The sequence below is a fragment of the Misgurnus anguillicaudatus genome, chromosome 5 (assembly GCF_027580225.2).
Source record: "Misgurnus anguillicaudatus chromosome 5, ASM2758022v2, whole genome shotgun sequence".
NCBI lineage: Eukaryota > Metazoa > Chordata > Actinopteri > Cypriniformes > Cobitidae > Misgurnus > Misgurnus anguillicaudatus.
In genome coordinates, this window is record NC_073341.2 from 5328823 (window position 1) to 5341446 (window position 12624).

Below are 12624 nucleotides of genomic sequence, written 5' to 3' on the forward strand. Positions count from 1 at the left end.
AATGAGGCTGCAACATGGAAAAGTGTTTACTGGTTTTTATTTAAAACAAAAGTTTTTTAACAATATTTGGATGGAGGAGGTTTCTCTTTTTAGAAAGCACTTCTCCAGCCTTAGAAAACACCCTATCACAGGGCACTGATGATGCTGGACAACAGAAGATCAGTGCCAGCTTATATAAATTGGGATATTGGAGCTTCTGTTTGTTTCAATATCCCAATGGATCCTCAGTCCTCCTAGGCTATCCCTAATACAGTCTAGTCTTATAATAATAATAATAACAGCAATAATATATATATAATAATAAAACTACTAATAATATAGGCTATATATATCATAATATATATAATAATATAATTACGTATTATAGGTATTAGAACTAGATATATGCTAATTTACTCTAATGATCTACTGAACTAGGCTATGTATAATTTACTCTTATAATCTACTAAACTAAGTGTCATATAATATATAATACAGGCTATGATATATAATGATAACTATACTACAAACTCACTACAAACTCGCCACTACTCGCTACTACATACAACCAACACCTCAACACCAATGCGTCCTGTTCGGGGTCGGCGGGCCGAGCGGTGCTGGGTTCCGGGCCCACTTCCTGGGCGGAGACCATCTGTCCCGCTTCCTGTTTTGGGGGTTTAGACATTGGGCACTGTCGGCCTTCTGGCCGTTGGACTTTGTTTATTGTTTTATGTCATGTACTGTTGTGTTGGGATGCCGTGTGGCATCCCTTAAAGAGCAACTTGAAAGTTAAACCACCCATTCACTCAAAGTACAGAAAAATACTGTAGGAAATAGATTAAAAAATATATATTTTTCTAAATGCACTAATTAGGCTTCTGGGGTCATTTTTGTAAGAAAATTTTAGACCCGCCTCTAAAAACCGCCAAACCGGAAGTGACATCACGAGAGGCGCACGCTGGATCGCAATGACAGTTCTTCGGACGCTGAGGAACGAGTAAATGTTTATTCATACTCGTATGGCGAACTACAGCCATACAATTATGAGTTTGCTATGCAGCCAAGAGTGCAGGGACTGGTCAGGATTAAACAGAACGGTCAGAGGAGACAAATTAAAGTGTTATGTGAGGAGAAAAGGACAGATGTGTGGGTGAGATCAGTGATCTGGCGAGACGTAATACTGTGCTCAGATCACAAGATTGTACAGATTATTATCATATATCATGCAATAGCAAAGATAGTATTGATACTTTATGTCTTTTTAATGCTTATAAGTTATGTTAATATCCATCCACACTTACGTTAGGTGATACAGATGTTGCTCATCACCGCAGGAGAGGTGAGCTGTCTGAACCCATATGTGCTACAGGCCAGGCCAGTAGAAATGAGTATGTTTATGGCAGAGATTATTTATTACTAATTTATTTAATATCCATGTATAAATGAACAGTAAACTAAAGATTTGAATGTTAAAACAATCTTAATAAATTTCTTTTTAAACAATCTTAATGAATTTGTTTTAATTACAAGTTGCCTATAGGTCATGACTAAGTCACAATTTTTGCTGGCACTAGTCAATATTCAAATTAACAATATTAATAGTTTTCCCATCTCCAGACAATACCACTAAATACAGCATAGGCAAGTTATCCGCTGGGCGTCTAAGGAACTCTGTGCAGGCGCCCTTACCTGCATGTGTCAGCCATTCAAGAACAGGTTCCAGAGGAAGGAGGACTTTATAAATGGTTTGAATACCCCCATTTTGTGACAATCAATAAACAATAATCACAAATTGTCTTACCGTATAAAAACTGGTTTATGAAGTTTAGATCAGATATATACCAAGTAGATCTGCATTTGTAATTCGATTTAGTTTTATTTATGTAGCACCGAAAAAAAGATATACAATCTGACCCATTTAAAAACATTTAACAATTTTTCAGTATCTTTCCCATCATATGTGCGGGTATTATAATAATGTGTTGAAGTGTGTTAAATTGTGAATGATGTGATTAATAGATCCCAACAGCTTCATCCTTGTTGATCCTCTGGATGGATCTGGAGAGGGGAGCAGGTGTAGTGGAAGACAGGACAGTGCTGCATTCTCGTAGAGCCTGTGGTGACCTGGAGTATTCCAGAACAGAATATTTAAATAGATTACATTTATTTGTCCCTGTTAACAGTGTACACCAAAGTAATACAGTTCTGATAAAAAAATGTATAGTCAAAGTGGTTTTGATGGTTTTGGTGATGAGTCAGCTTTATATTATTTTTTGAAAGCGATATACAATGCTATTGTTCAAACATTTACAATCTTTTAACAAAAAACAACCGCTTACTGCAAATCTCTCATTCTGCCACGCCTTCACGATGGTAGAAATTGTGTACATGGTGGAAGAAGGTGCTGACAAGATGCTCTGAAGCCCAAACAGCTTTAACATCTTGATGATCTGGGTCAGTGTCGGCCGGTGACTTCTTTTTCGAGGGCGCACGTTGCGAAGCTGGTCACATGCATTGAGCTTGTCATGTGTGTGGCTCGTCATTTCAAAATATGTGTTCAGCGCGTCATGTAAACTTATGTGCATCACACGTGATGTCAAAATCTGCCGCACACGCATGTAAAGGGCTTATGATAAATGATATGCTCACGTTTGCCTGATACTCACTTAATCTCCTGTGTAATTACAGTTTAGTGTCAAGTTAGTGTCTTGCGAGTATTTTGTGAACATGAGTGCTTCTTTTATCATAAACCTTTTCAACGCGTGTGCAGCAGGCACGTATTGTGACAAGAGGCATGATGCACATGGTTCACACACGTCACAACAAACACACATTTGGAATTCACGTCCCTCAGAAGAGAAGTCACTGGTCACCAAAAATGCTGATACATGCATGCTGCACAGACCTAAGAGATGTATATAAAAAGCAGAAAATTACTATACCATAGCATATAAAACAAAAAATACAGGTTATGGTACAACAGACATCAGCTGGCTTTAGCAAACAATGAACTTGCCAAAAGCCCTGAATAAAAAGAAAAACATTATTTTTGACTTTGACAGACATGAATAAGTCTTACTTGTGTGAACAGGATGAGATTCTTGCAGTGGTTTCTCATCAGATGAGTCTTTTTTGTTTTTTCCTCCTCCATAACACATCGCCAGGTTCGTCCATGACAACAGAGGATGATTCATCATACTAAGCATCTTCATCTGTAGCTGGACAACTAGAATTAAAACAGATTCACCTTTATATAATTGTATAACAGCATGTCACTTCTTAGGTACATACATGAACACACCACATGACAAAAAACGAATTACGAATTAGCTATGCAAACAAAGTAAATAAGATGTAACTCGATTTGATGGTTATACTATTTGCAATCTAAGCTTATCAGTTAGTTGATTTCCATATTTATAAGAAACTTGAATGAAATCATTATGTTAAATGATTTGGTAGTAGCAAATGTTTAAAAAACAAGACTTACTGTGCATAGTTCACGTTATCTTCGAGCTGCATCTCAGACGGACCGTGATCGATTCATGTTTTCTCGCGGCGGCAAAAACACAGGCCTCACGTGGTTCTTGCTTCGGCATCCAATGTTTAACTCCATCATATTGCCGGGATGATAATCCTCCGATCTAACGTGAACGCTATACACCACCGCGTTTTTCTGAAGCACATGCTGAACTGAAGTCGCGTCTCTCGTCTCTTTCCTCGTGCTGCGCTAAACACACCCAGACACGGAAGATAGCGCGGTCTTTATTCTTCAAAAGAAACCTGTGGACTCATTGTCCTGACAGGCTGGAGTTTGAAAAACCTCCACTAACACAATTATTAACCATGACGATGCTAAATTGAAACTACGGAGAATCACATCAATTTGCGACTGCTTTTGCTGAATACAACCGCAGCACTGCCAATGTAGAGCCTGTCAGACGAGCGCCTCTGACTACGTAATATGACGCGTTGTTGAAAAAAACAGGGATTTTGAGAGCGGTCTTAGAAAATTTCAGCTTTTTTACTAAATTTATGCGCTTAGAGTTTTGTAAATGTTTTTTGCTTTCGCATTTAATTTTCATATGGTACTTTCATACAAGGTTATATATTTATCTCACAAAAAAATGTAACCTTAAAGTTGCACTTTAAAGGAGGGGTAGTGTCAGGATCCTGTATGTCATTATGTGTGTTTAGTCTTGTTTCTAGTCCCAGGATCCTGACATCCTCATATAAATGTTCTGTGTTTGTCTGGAGAGTCACGTGACCTATGTGTTATGTGTGGCACGTGCTATCCTGTCTTTAGTCTTAACCTTACGCTCCTGTTTCCTAATTATGTATGATTAGTTTCCTCACCTGTTTGTTATTGTCCCCTAATTAGTTCCCCTATTTAAATGCCATTGTCTCTCTTGTCTTTGTGGTATCTTTGTATGTGCTCGCCCGTTTCTAGCCTTGTCTAGATCCTAGTCCTGTCTTGTCGTGTGAGTTTTCTAGTCAGTTAATTATATATTCCCTGTTTATCTGTCCTCTCTGCTACCCGGAAGATTTGGTTTACCGCTGCTGTTTTTATCAGTGATCCTCTGTTTCCTCTTCTCATTAAAGACTGCCTTATATCTCCATCTCCGTGCAGAGGATTCTCATCGGGGCTTTGCCGCTGTCCAGAAGGGAGGTCCTTCGCCTCGGGAGCTGTCCAGCTTCTCCCCATCAGCACTCAGCACCACTAACGCTCTCTCTCTCTCTCTCTCTGCCTAACTGGTACTGCAATCACACAACTGGTGGCCAATACACAACACGACAACATAAACATCAGTTGAGGGCTGCAACTCCACTTTTTAAATGACAATATCCTGGCCAGACCACTGTTATCAGTGTTATAAGTATTTGAAATGAAAATGATTTCTTAGGTCCTTATTTTAACGATCTAAGCGCATTGTCTAAAGCGCAAAGCGCAATGTCTAAATGGGCGTGTCCGAATCCACTTGCTACATTTAAAGCAACACTATGTAGTTTCCATGTAAAAATGACTTACAGCTCCCCCATGTGGTTGAAAAGTGCAACAGTCCCTGGTATCAGACACTCTTCTGCAGGCAGGGGGAGGGGCGGGACTGTGTTTCCTACCCTCCACCGCCACTTTCAGAGTGTGCTTGTAGCAGCTAGGAGGCTGCTCAGGTTGCAGCAACAGTACAATTTGTCCAGTTAAAAGTTGTTCTATCACTGAAATAATTTTAGAGACATTATTTAAAGGTAAAAAAACTACATAGTGTTGCTTTAACGACGGGAAAAATGGTTTGTGCGCCTAGAGCATGGTCGAAAAGGGTTGGTCCTATTTTTTTAATGAGTAATGGGAGTATTTTGGGCGTAACGTGCAATAAACCAATGAGAGTCTCAGCTCTCATCCCCTTTAAAAGCCAGTTGCGTTGACGCTATGTCTAATCCCTATTTAGATGACGGACTTTGTAAACTGAAAAACTAAGCGGAGGAAGAAGATCCCCAGTTTAAGATTAATGTTAAATAATTGTGTTGTTTTACACTTGTATTGAAATTGTTATTTTTTTATTAAAACCTTTAAAACCCGTTTTCTTTTAGTCGTGGAAGTAAAAAGCAGGCTTTTAATTGCTTTAAATCTATAGCTATCCAATATCATCAAAAAATAATTTACAAGTAGGTAAGCTAAGGTTTGTACTCTAAAAATACTTTATTTGTAACAAACAGGAGATAAAAAATTTACAAAGGGCTCTCCACACGTTTCAGCACTTGGACAGCGTTTTTTAAGTAAAGAGTTTTTTTAAGCATTACTTAAAAATGTTTCTCATCTCACCATATCCACAGGTACAGAGTCATCATATACAATAAATCTGTGAGGTAGCATTTAAAAAAAAAAAACATTTAAAAACAGATGCATTTGTTTAAAGCAAAGCATTTATTTACTTACCAGGCTACAGGTGAAGCAACTCTTTTTGCACCTTCTAACGTCTCATAATTGGTCCTCATTTATGTCCAAGAGTCTAATAATCTTTTACATTCAATCATTTAATCTTTCATATCTAAAAGCGTTTTTGTGCTGCTGCGCATTCATGTACTAGGTGATAAGTGTCACAGTGTGACTTTTTCATAGGCGGAACTAAAGTTGGGAAGGTTAGTTCCGCCCGAAGATGGTTTCCGCCCGGACGACTCACCACAAACACCGGAACTTCCGGTTGTCTTCCGAGAGGCAAATCGGGCCAAATTAGACGCAGGTGTGCAAAATCACGACAGCGGTCGGAGATTGGCTAATGAGAGGAAGCGAGGGAGTATAAGAAGAGCCCTCAAAATACAAACGGTTGTGCTGTGTTTTGTTCTGGATTGTTGTGCTGTGTGTGACCACGGAGACTGGTCTGGTGGAGGCCTGGGTAGAATCTTCATAGAAGAAGCAGAGTTCGCTAGTGACTGAGTGAAGGATGTATCAAGGATTCAAGCGACCGGGTTGAGTATGTAACGAATACTTACCATATTGTTGTGGATGTGCTGTCATGTGTTGACTTTGTTGGAGCAGCAATGTTGAAGAGTCTTCGCTAGAGGCCTGGTTGAGGACGAATTACAGTGGTGGATAAGCTAGATGGGAAATCAGAACAGCAGAGTGTCATCCATAGTGTGAGTACCCAGTCGTTGTTTATGAGATATAGGAGTATAATCAGGAGTAAGTGCAGGAGGTCCGGCGTTCACCCTTTAAGCACCCCCCCCCTCCGCTAAGAACAACGCCCAGCCAGCATCACGACGAGCCCGGGTTGAGTTTTGGCTCCGTCCTTAGTCACGAAAAGTGTGAGGAGTGCTGTGGGTGAGTCATTGTCTTCATTGTGTGTGTGTGTACACTTAAGCTTGCAGAGGAGTGCTGTGCTTGTGTCGACAGGAGCCACTACGAACCAAAGGTGTCGTGAGTAGAGTACAGCCCGTTGAGGCTAGAGGAGCGTGGGTTTAAGGCAGTTATATATTAGACCTCTTGAGTGTAAAGTGACGGATCCTTTCTGACTTTGAACAAGGGCAGTGGTGAAGTATACCTACGAAACAGAGTAGACCATCTGGTAGTTATTATCTTTGGACGAAGGGTTCCTGTTATATCGCCGTGTGCATTAACCCACTCTTGTGTGTGGAGCCTCTTCCAAGGTTCGCCCCTGCTTAGTATCTCTGGAACCCTAAGTGGAGGAGGAGCAAGGGAAGCGTTCGGCTCCACACGAGCACACTGGCCGTCCTTTCGACCAACAGCGAGCCTTAGGTAGGCCGCGTGTCACCCCGGCCCTTCTGGAGGCCCGTAAGTTGAATGCCCACTGTATTGGAACATCACCCCGTAAGTCCACTGCCCCAGTGAGAAAGTTGTGCTAAATAACGGTTGCGTGTGTGAGGAAGAAAGTAAAGTCTCAGTCACCTGTGCAAACTCTTACCTTTGCTTACAGCTCCAAACCTGAGGAAGAAAGTAAAGTCTCAGTCACCTGTGTAAACTCTTACCTCTGCTTACAGCTCCAAACCTGAGGAAGAAAGTAAAGTGTCAGTCACCTGTGTAAACTCTTACCTCTGCTTACAGCTCCAAACCTGAGGAAGTGGAAAGACCCAGTGCCTGTGAAATACTTACCTCTGTGCATAGCGAAGAACTTACTCCGTTGGACCATCCTCGTCAGCTAGGAAGTGTACAGTCTGAACCACAGCAGGGAACCTAAGAAGGAGAGAGAGAAGAGCGTCAGTCACGCAACGGAAACAGTGGGTCGGATACACCCGTGTGGACCCTCGTAGTGTGCAAGACCAGGTAGTTAACCCCTACTGAATAGAGTATTGACTGTGTCTCTCTCTTTAAATTCTGCCTCCAGGAGAAGCGGAGGGCGCCACGGGATCAAGATCCCAAACGAAGGAAGTCCCGTCCCCTCTCACCACGAGAAAGCCATACCTGGAGGCTAGAAGGAACAGTTGTTTTAATTCCCCCTTTCCCCTTCCCGAAAACCATTTCAAATAATTTAATAAATATTGTTTTAATTTTACTTCCACTCTGTCTGTCTGGTCATTGGGGTGGTTTTGGGACCTCCTCGAGGTGGAAACTAGGAAGGGGCGTGACTCTATAGCATCTGAGTCCGCTCCGACCTGTGACAATAAGCAAACGCGTTGTCGTCCCGTTTATAGGCGCATATTACTAACGCGCTCTTTAAATAACAAAAAACATATTGCGGCATTGACTTTAGACTTTAGAGCAGGTTTTTGTTGGTCAATGGTGTAGTCTATTTTAGTTGCCTCAAAATAGCAACGCGCCAACAATGTGCCTGAACACACCTTGTTTTCAGACCAGAACGCCCATGGGCGCAAAAGGGGGCGCAAATGCATTTGCCATTTTAACAACGTGGCGCTAAACGTGAAAATTATAATTGCGCAGGGTGGAAACTAGCGAAAGACACTTGCGTCGCGCATTGCGCCGGGTGTAAGACAGAGCCCCATATCTTATCCTTTCATCCATGACAGACAGACCCAAATCTTGTTCGGCCTGATGCTCAACCTTGTACAGTCCCCCAAATGATGACAACAGCAAGGTGATGGGAATCGTGTTTGCAACGTTGTGAAAACAGTATGTAACTTTAGAAACCCCCGACATTTGTTGTATTACGTACGTTTTAATAACGTTGTGTGTTTGTTGGGAAAAAAATAATATCTTCAGATTTTGACCATTACGTGTCGTTTTATCTTTATCACACCATTGATCCACTGGCCTTCCTTCAACGTGATGCCCAGCTGACTGCCCAGCAGCCACCTCATACCTGTCAAACCTCCCGTTTTGCCGGTATTCTCCCGTATTTTATCATTCTTTCCCGCCATCATCCCGTTTAAATTATTCCCCGTATTTTTGTCTATCTATAAAGAAATTCCACTGGTCGTATTTGATGTTTGCTACATTCACCTCCGATAAAACAGGCGGCAGTAGCCTATATCTGTAGGCCTATCACTCAAACGACACCCACCAAAGGTGCATGCAGTGGTGGCAGTGGCTCAGTGGTTCATGTAGGTTGGCTACACTCTCAGAAATAAAGGTACAAAAGTTGTCACTGGGACAGTACCCTTTCAAAAAGGTACACCTTTGTACCCAAAGAGTGCATATTAGTACTTTGAACTGCAAAAATGTACCTTTAAAGGTACATATTTGTACCTAAATGGTACATATTAGAACCTTTTTTAAAGGGTACTGCCCCAGTGACAGCCTCGTACCTTTATTTTTGACAGTGTACAAATCGTAAGGTTGGTGGTTCAATCCCCGGCTCCACCGGACCAAGTGTCGAGGTGTCCTTGAGCAAGACACCTAACCCCAGCTGCTCCCGACGAGCTGGATGGCGCTTTGCATGCTGACACCGCCGTCGGTGTATGAATGTGTGAGTGGATGGGTGAATGTGAGGCAATGTGTAAAGCGCTTTGGATGGCCATAGGTCTGTTAAAAGCGCTATATAAATGCAGTCCATTTACCAAAGAAACAATAAGAAGAAAAGCTTCACAAGGATGGGTGGTGGGGGATGACGGCGGGGAAAGCTACAACCGCTACGCACATTTTGCGCGCACGTCCACCCGCCAGCGTACACAAACTCACACATTTGCTGGCTGATGCGTGTGGCTGGGAGTACATTTTTTGTAACTTTGCGTGTAGGGAAACACTACTGTTTGTGCTTTACTGCTTAACTCAGAAAGTGTTAATGAATGCGACCGATGTGTATAACGAGTCATACAAACAATTATATAAGATATACTGCAAAACAATGCTTTTCTTACATAATATTTTTGTCTTGTTTTTAGTACATATATCTAAAAATTGTTAAATCAAGATGTATTTTCTTGATGAGCAAAATTACCTAATAAAATAAGTTTGGTACATAGACAAAAATATCAAATTTAAGGGAATTTGTGCTTAAAACAAGCAAAAATAAATTCTTGAATTAAGTGTTTAAAAAAAAGTTAATTTATTTCAAGATTTGTTTCTTACTCTATATTGGCAGTTTTTTGCTTGTTTTAAGCACAGATTCGCTTTATTATTTTTTCTAAAAACTAGAATTATTTTTGTCAATTTTATAATATAGTGTCTAATATATAGAATCGGTGTCATTGGCTTAACTTAGAGCTCTCTTCTACACGTTACATCACTACGCTCTAGTAAGGTAATCTTATTAACGTTATTACCGTTATTTCCGATGACAATGTTTAATGTTAAAAACATTGCAATGCAATGTAATCGTGGGTGGCATGAGTATTTCCTTAAAATTTAAAATGAAATTTACAATCTGCCGTCGTTCGTTGTTAGCGTTCGCTTAGCATGAAGCGCAATATGACTATTGGGTTGCTCCATTTAAACGTCTTTGGTTTCACGGTTCCGCACTGTCTGCAGAGGACATAAAGGGTAAACAAAGTGACAATTTACAACTCTAATGAGCATATCCTCAAGGTGACTTTCACACAGAAGTGGTTTGTCATAAGCTTCTTAAGATTTATAAAAACAACTAGGCTAATATGTCTATGTAGTATGGCAAGGCGGCCGGCAAGCGCACTCAAAAGACGCGCTCAAGTTTATTTAAAATATAATAGACGCGCGGCCGGCAAGCGCACTCAATATAGACGCGTCTGAAACAAAACTCGTGTTCAAGTAAGCGCTTTGAAAACCAGAAGACAGCGGCACGTCCTGCGTTTCCCATGCGTTTTAGATGTCAATGAACCCTAATGCAAGAATTCTTCCAAAGTGGTCGGGACTCGGGACACAATCAACTTGTGCATAAAGCGGCGGAGACATCTCTCACCCGCAAATACGCGTCATCCCGGTGGCATGACAATACCGGCCCTCGTGGCCAAAAAACAGACCGGCCCACCGGGAATCCTCCCGGTTCTCCCTATGGCCAATCCGGGCCTGGCAAGAATCATGTCCATTGATCGGTCACATGAATTATTTGCTGGTAAAACGAATTATTGATTTTAGCAATGGAATTATTACATGTGAAAATCCTCGTTTTTTGGGTCCAATAGCCATGACGACATATACTTCATTACAATGTAAAAATGTCCTAACTTGTTTTGATTTGAGAATTTTTTTTATTAATCTAATAAAAAGTTATCAGGTAAAATTATGTATTCAACATAGATATTTATTAGGCTAAAGTTATTTTGCTCATTTTGCGTTTTAACGAAAGCCAGTGTACACAGGACTTCAGCACATTTGTATAAGAATAAACTGAGAAGTAAATGGCAGATGTTTTGCAATTCAAGGCGCATCAAAAGGCAGGATTTAAAGCTTTACAATGAGGGAGCTCGTCTTTTGTTAAGCTCTTGTGTTTCTTATTGAAAAGCTTTTGAAAAGGTCCATCCTTCATGGAGTTTTAAAGTTACTTTCCACTAGTTCATTTCAGCTCTTGGGAAAACCCAAAGCAATGTTAATGTGCGTTACTACTCTTTTGAGACCGAGGTCTCAGTACACACAAGCAAACACAAGCCATTGTGCACCTGAACCAAAGTAAAACCTTCTGAATAACCTGAAGTCTAGTCTATAGAAATTCATGATAGAACATGTTTGATCAACACAGTGCAAACAGTGCAGACGCGTGGCATTGTACCATGTACATTTATGAAACAGGTTGATTGAAATTTGTGTATCTGGGTAGGTATATCTGATATCAAGCTTCTTGTTGGGTAGCTCTTTTCAGCATAACTTTAACTCTGAATAATAGAGGCGGTTCTCTGATTTGTTTCGCTCTTGGTTGACCTGCTGATATTCAGCGAGAATTCCTGAGAGAGGAATTTCGTCTGCCATAAGAGTCAAGAAGTGTTTCAGCCACCCAGTCTCAGGAAATAAAAAAAGTTGAAATTTTATACCGTATGTAAATTAAGTTTTCAAAATGTGATTTAAAAATAACAAGCTTGAAGTACACACATGTACTCATGTACAAGGTGAAATATACAAGCTACGGTTGACTGAAACTGTGTCCGTTTCAATAGGTTATATTTCTCGCATTGCGACACTTATTGCGGAAAACTAGATTATTGCTTACTAATTTTGCCTTACACGTCCAAGTGAAGCAAGCTTTTACATGGCAAAAGATATTTAAAGGCACACATTTAAAGTAGTTCGTCGTATAGTGTATAGGGTACTCTAGGGTCAACAAATATTTTTGCATTACATGTTTTCTTATACTTTGTCGATTTTTAAATAACGATGCACCAGCCTGATCTAAATCACTTCGTAAAATAAACGAATTGTCATGAGATTGTGTTGGATGTAAGTATACAGGCCTAAACGCTTTTCTTCAGGATGTCTGGCTAACGTGGTGCAACATGTTAAATTTAAGCGTGAAAATAGCGTGATAAACAGCATCGACGAGGCACAAAGGAGTGGAGCCATCCACCATGCCAGACGTGCTGTTCCCCAATTTCATACTGATTTTGCGCCACTTTGTTTCGGAGTGGCAACGTTTACTGCCAATTATTTGGCGAATTAGGTGCAATTTAAATTTATATTTTCATTCGAAAGTGTAGCCCATATCTACTTAAACGATAAACCAAACAAAATATATTTAGGGGAACGCCTGTCAATAAAACACAAAAGTAATAAATTGTCGGGATCTGTATGTCTGATTCATTTACAGGCGTTTTGTGCTCTTTTAGCTTATG

At 40.5% G+C, this 12624-nt stretch overlaps 1 long non-coding RNA gene across 1 annotated transcript; it reads right to left on the minus strand.

Moving 5' to 3' along the window:
- Positions 1–1838: 1838 nt before the first annotated feature.
- On the minus strand, positions 1839–4135 carry LOC129451588 (uncharacterized). The gene is made up of 4 exons (XR_012369497.1): positions 3473–4135; positions 3062–3208; positions 2322–2887; positions 1839–2106 (listed from the first exon to the last, which is right to left on the minus strand). It is a non-coding gene; the product is annotated as an uncharacterized lncRNA (long non-coding RNA).
- Between the last annotated feature and the right edge of the window lie 8489 nt (positions 4136–12624).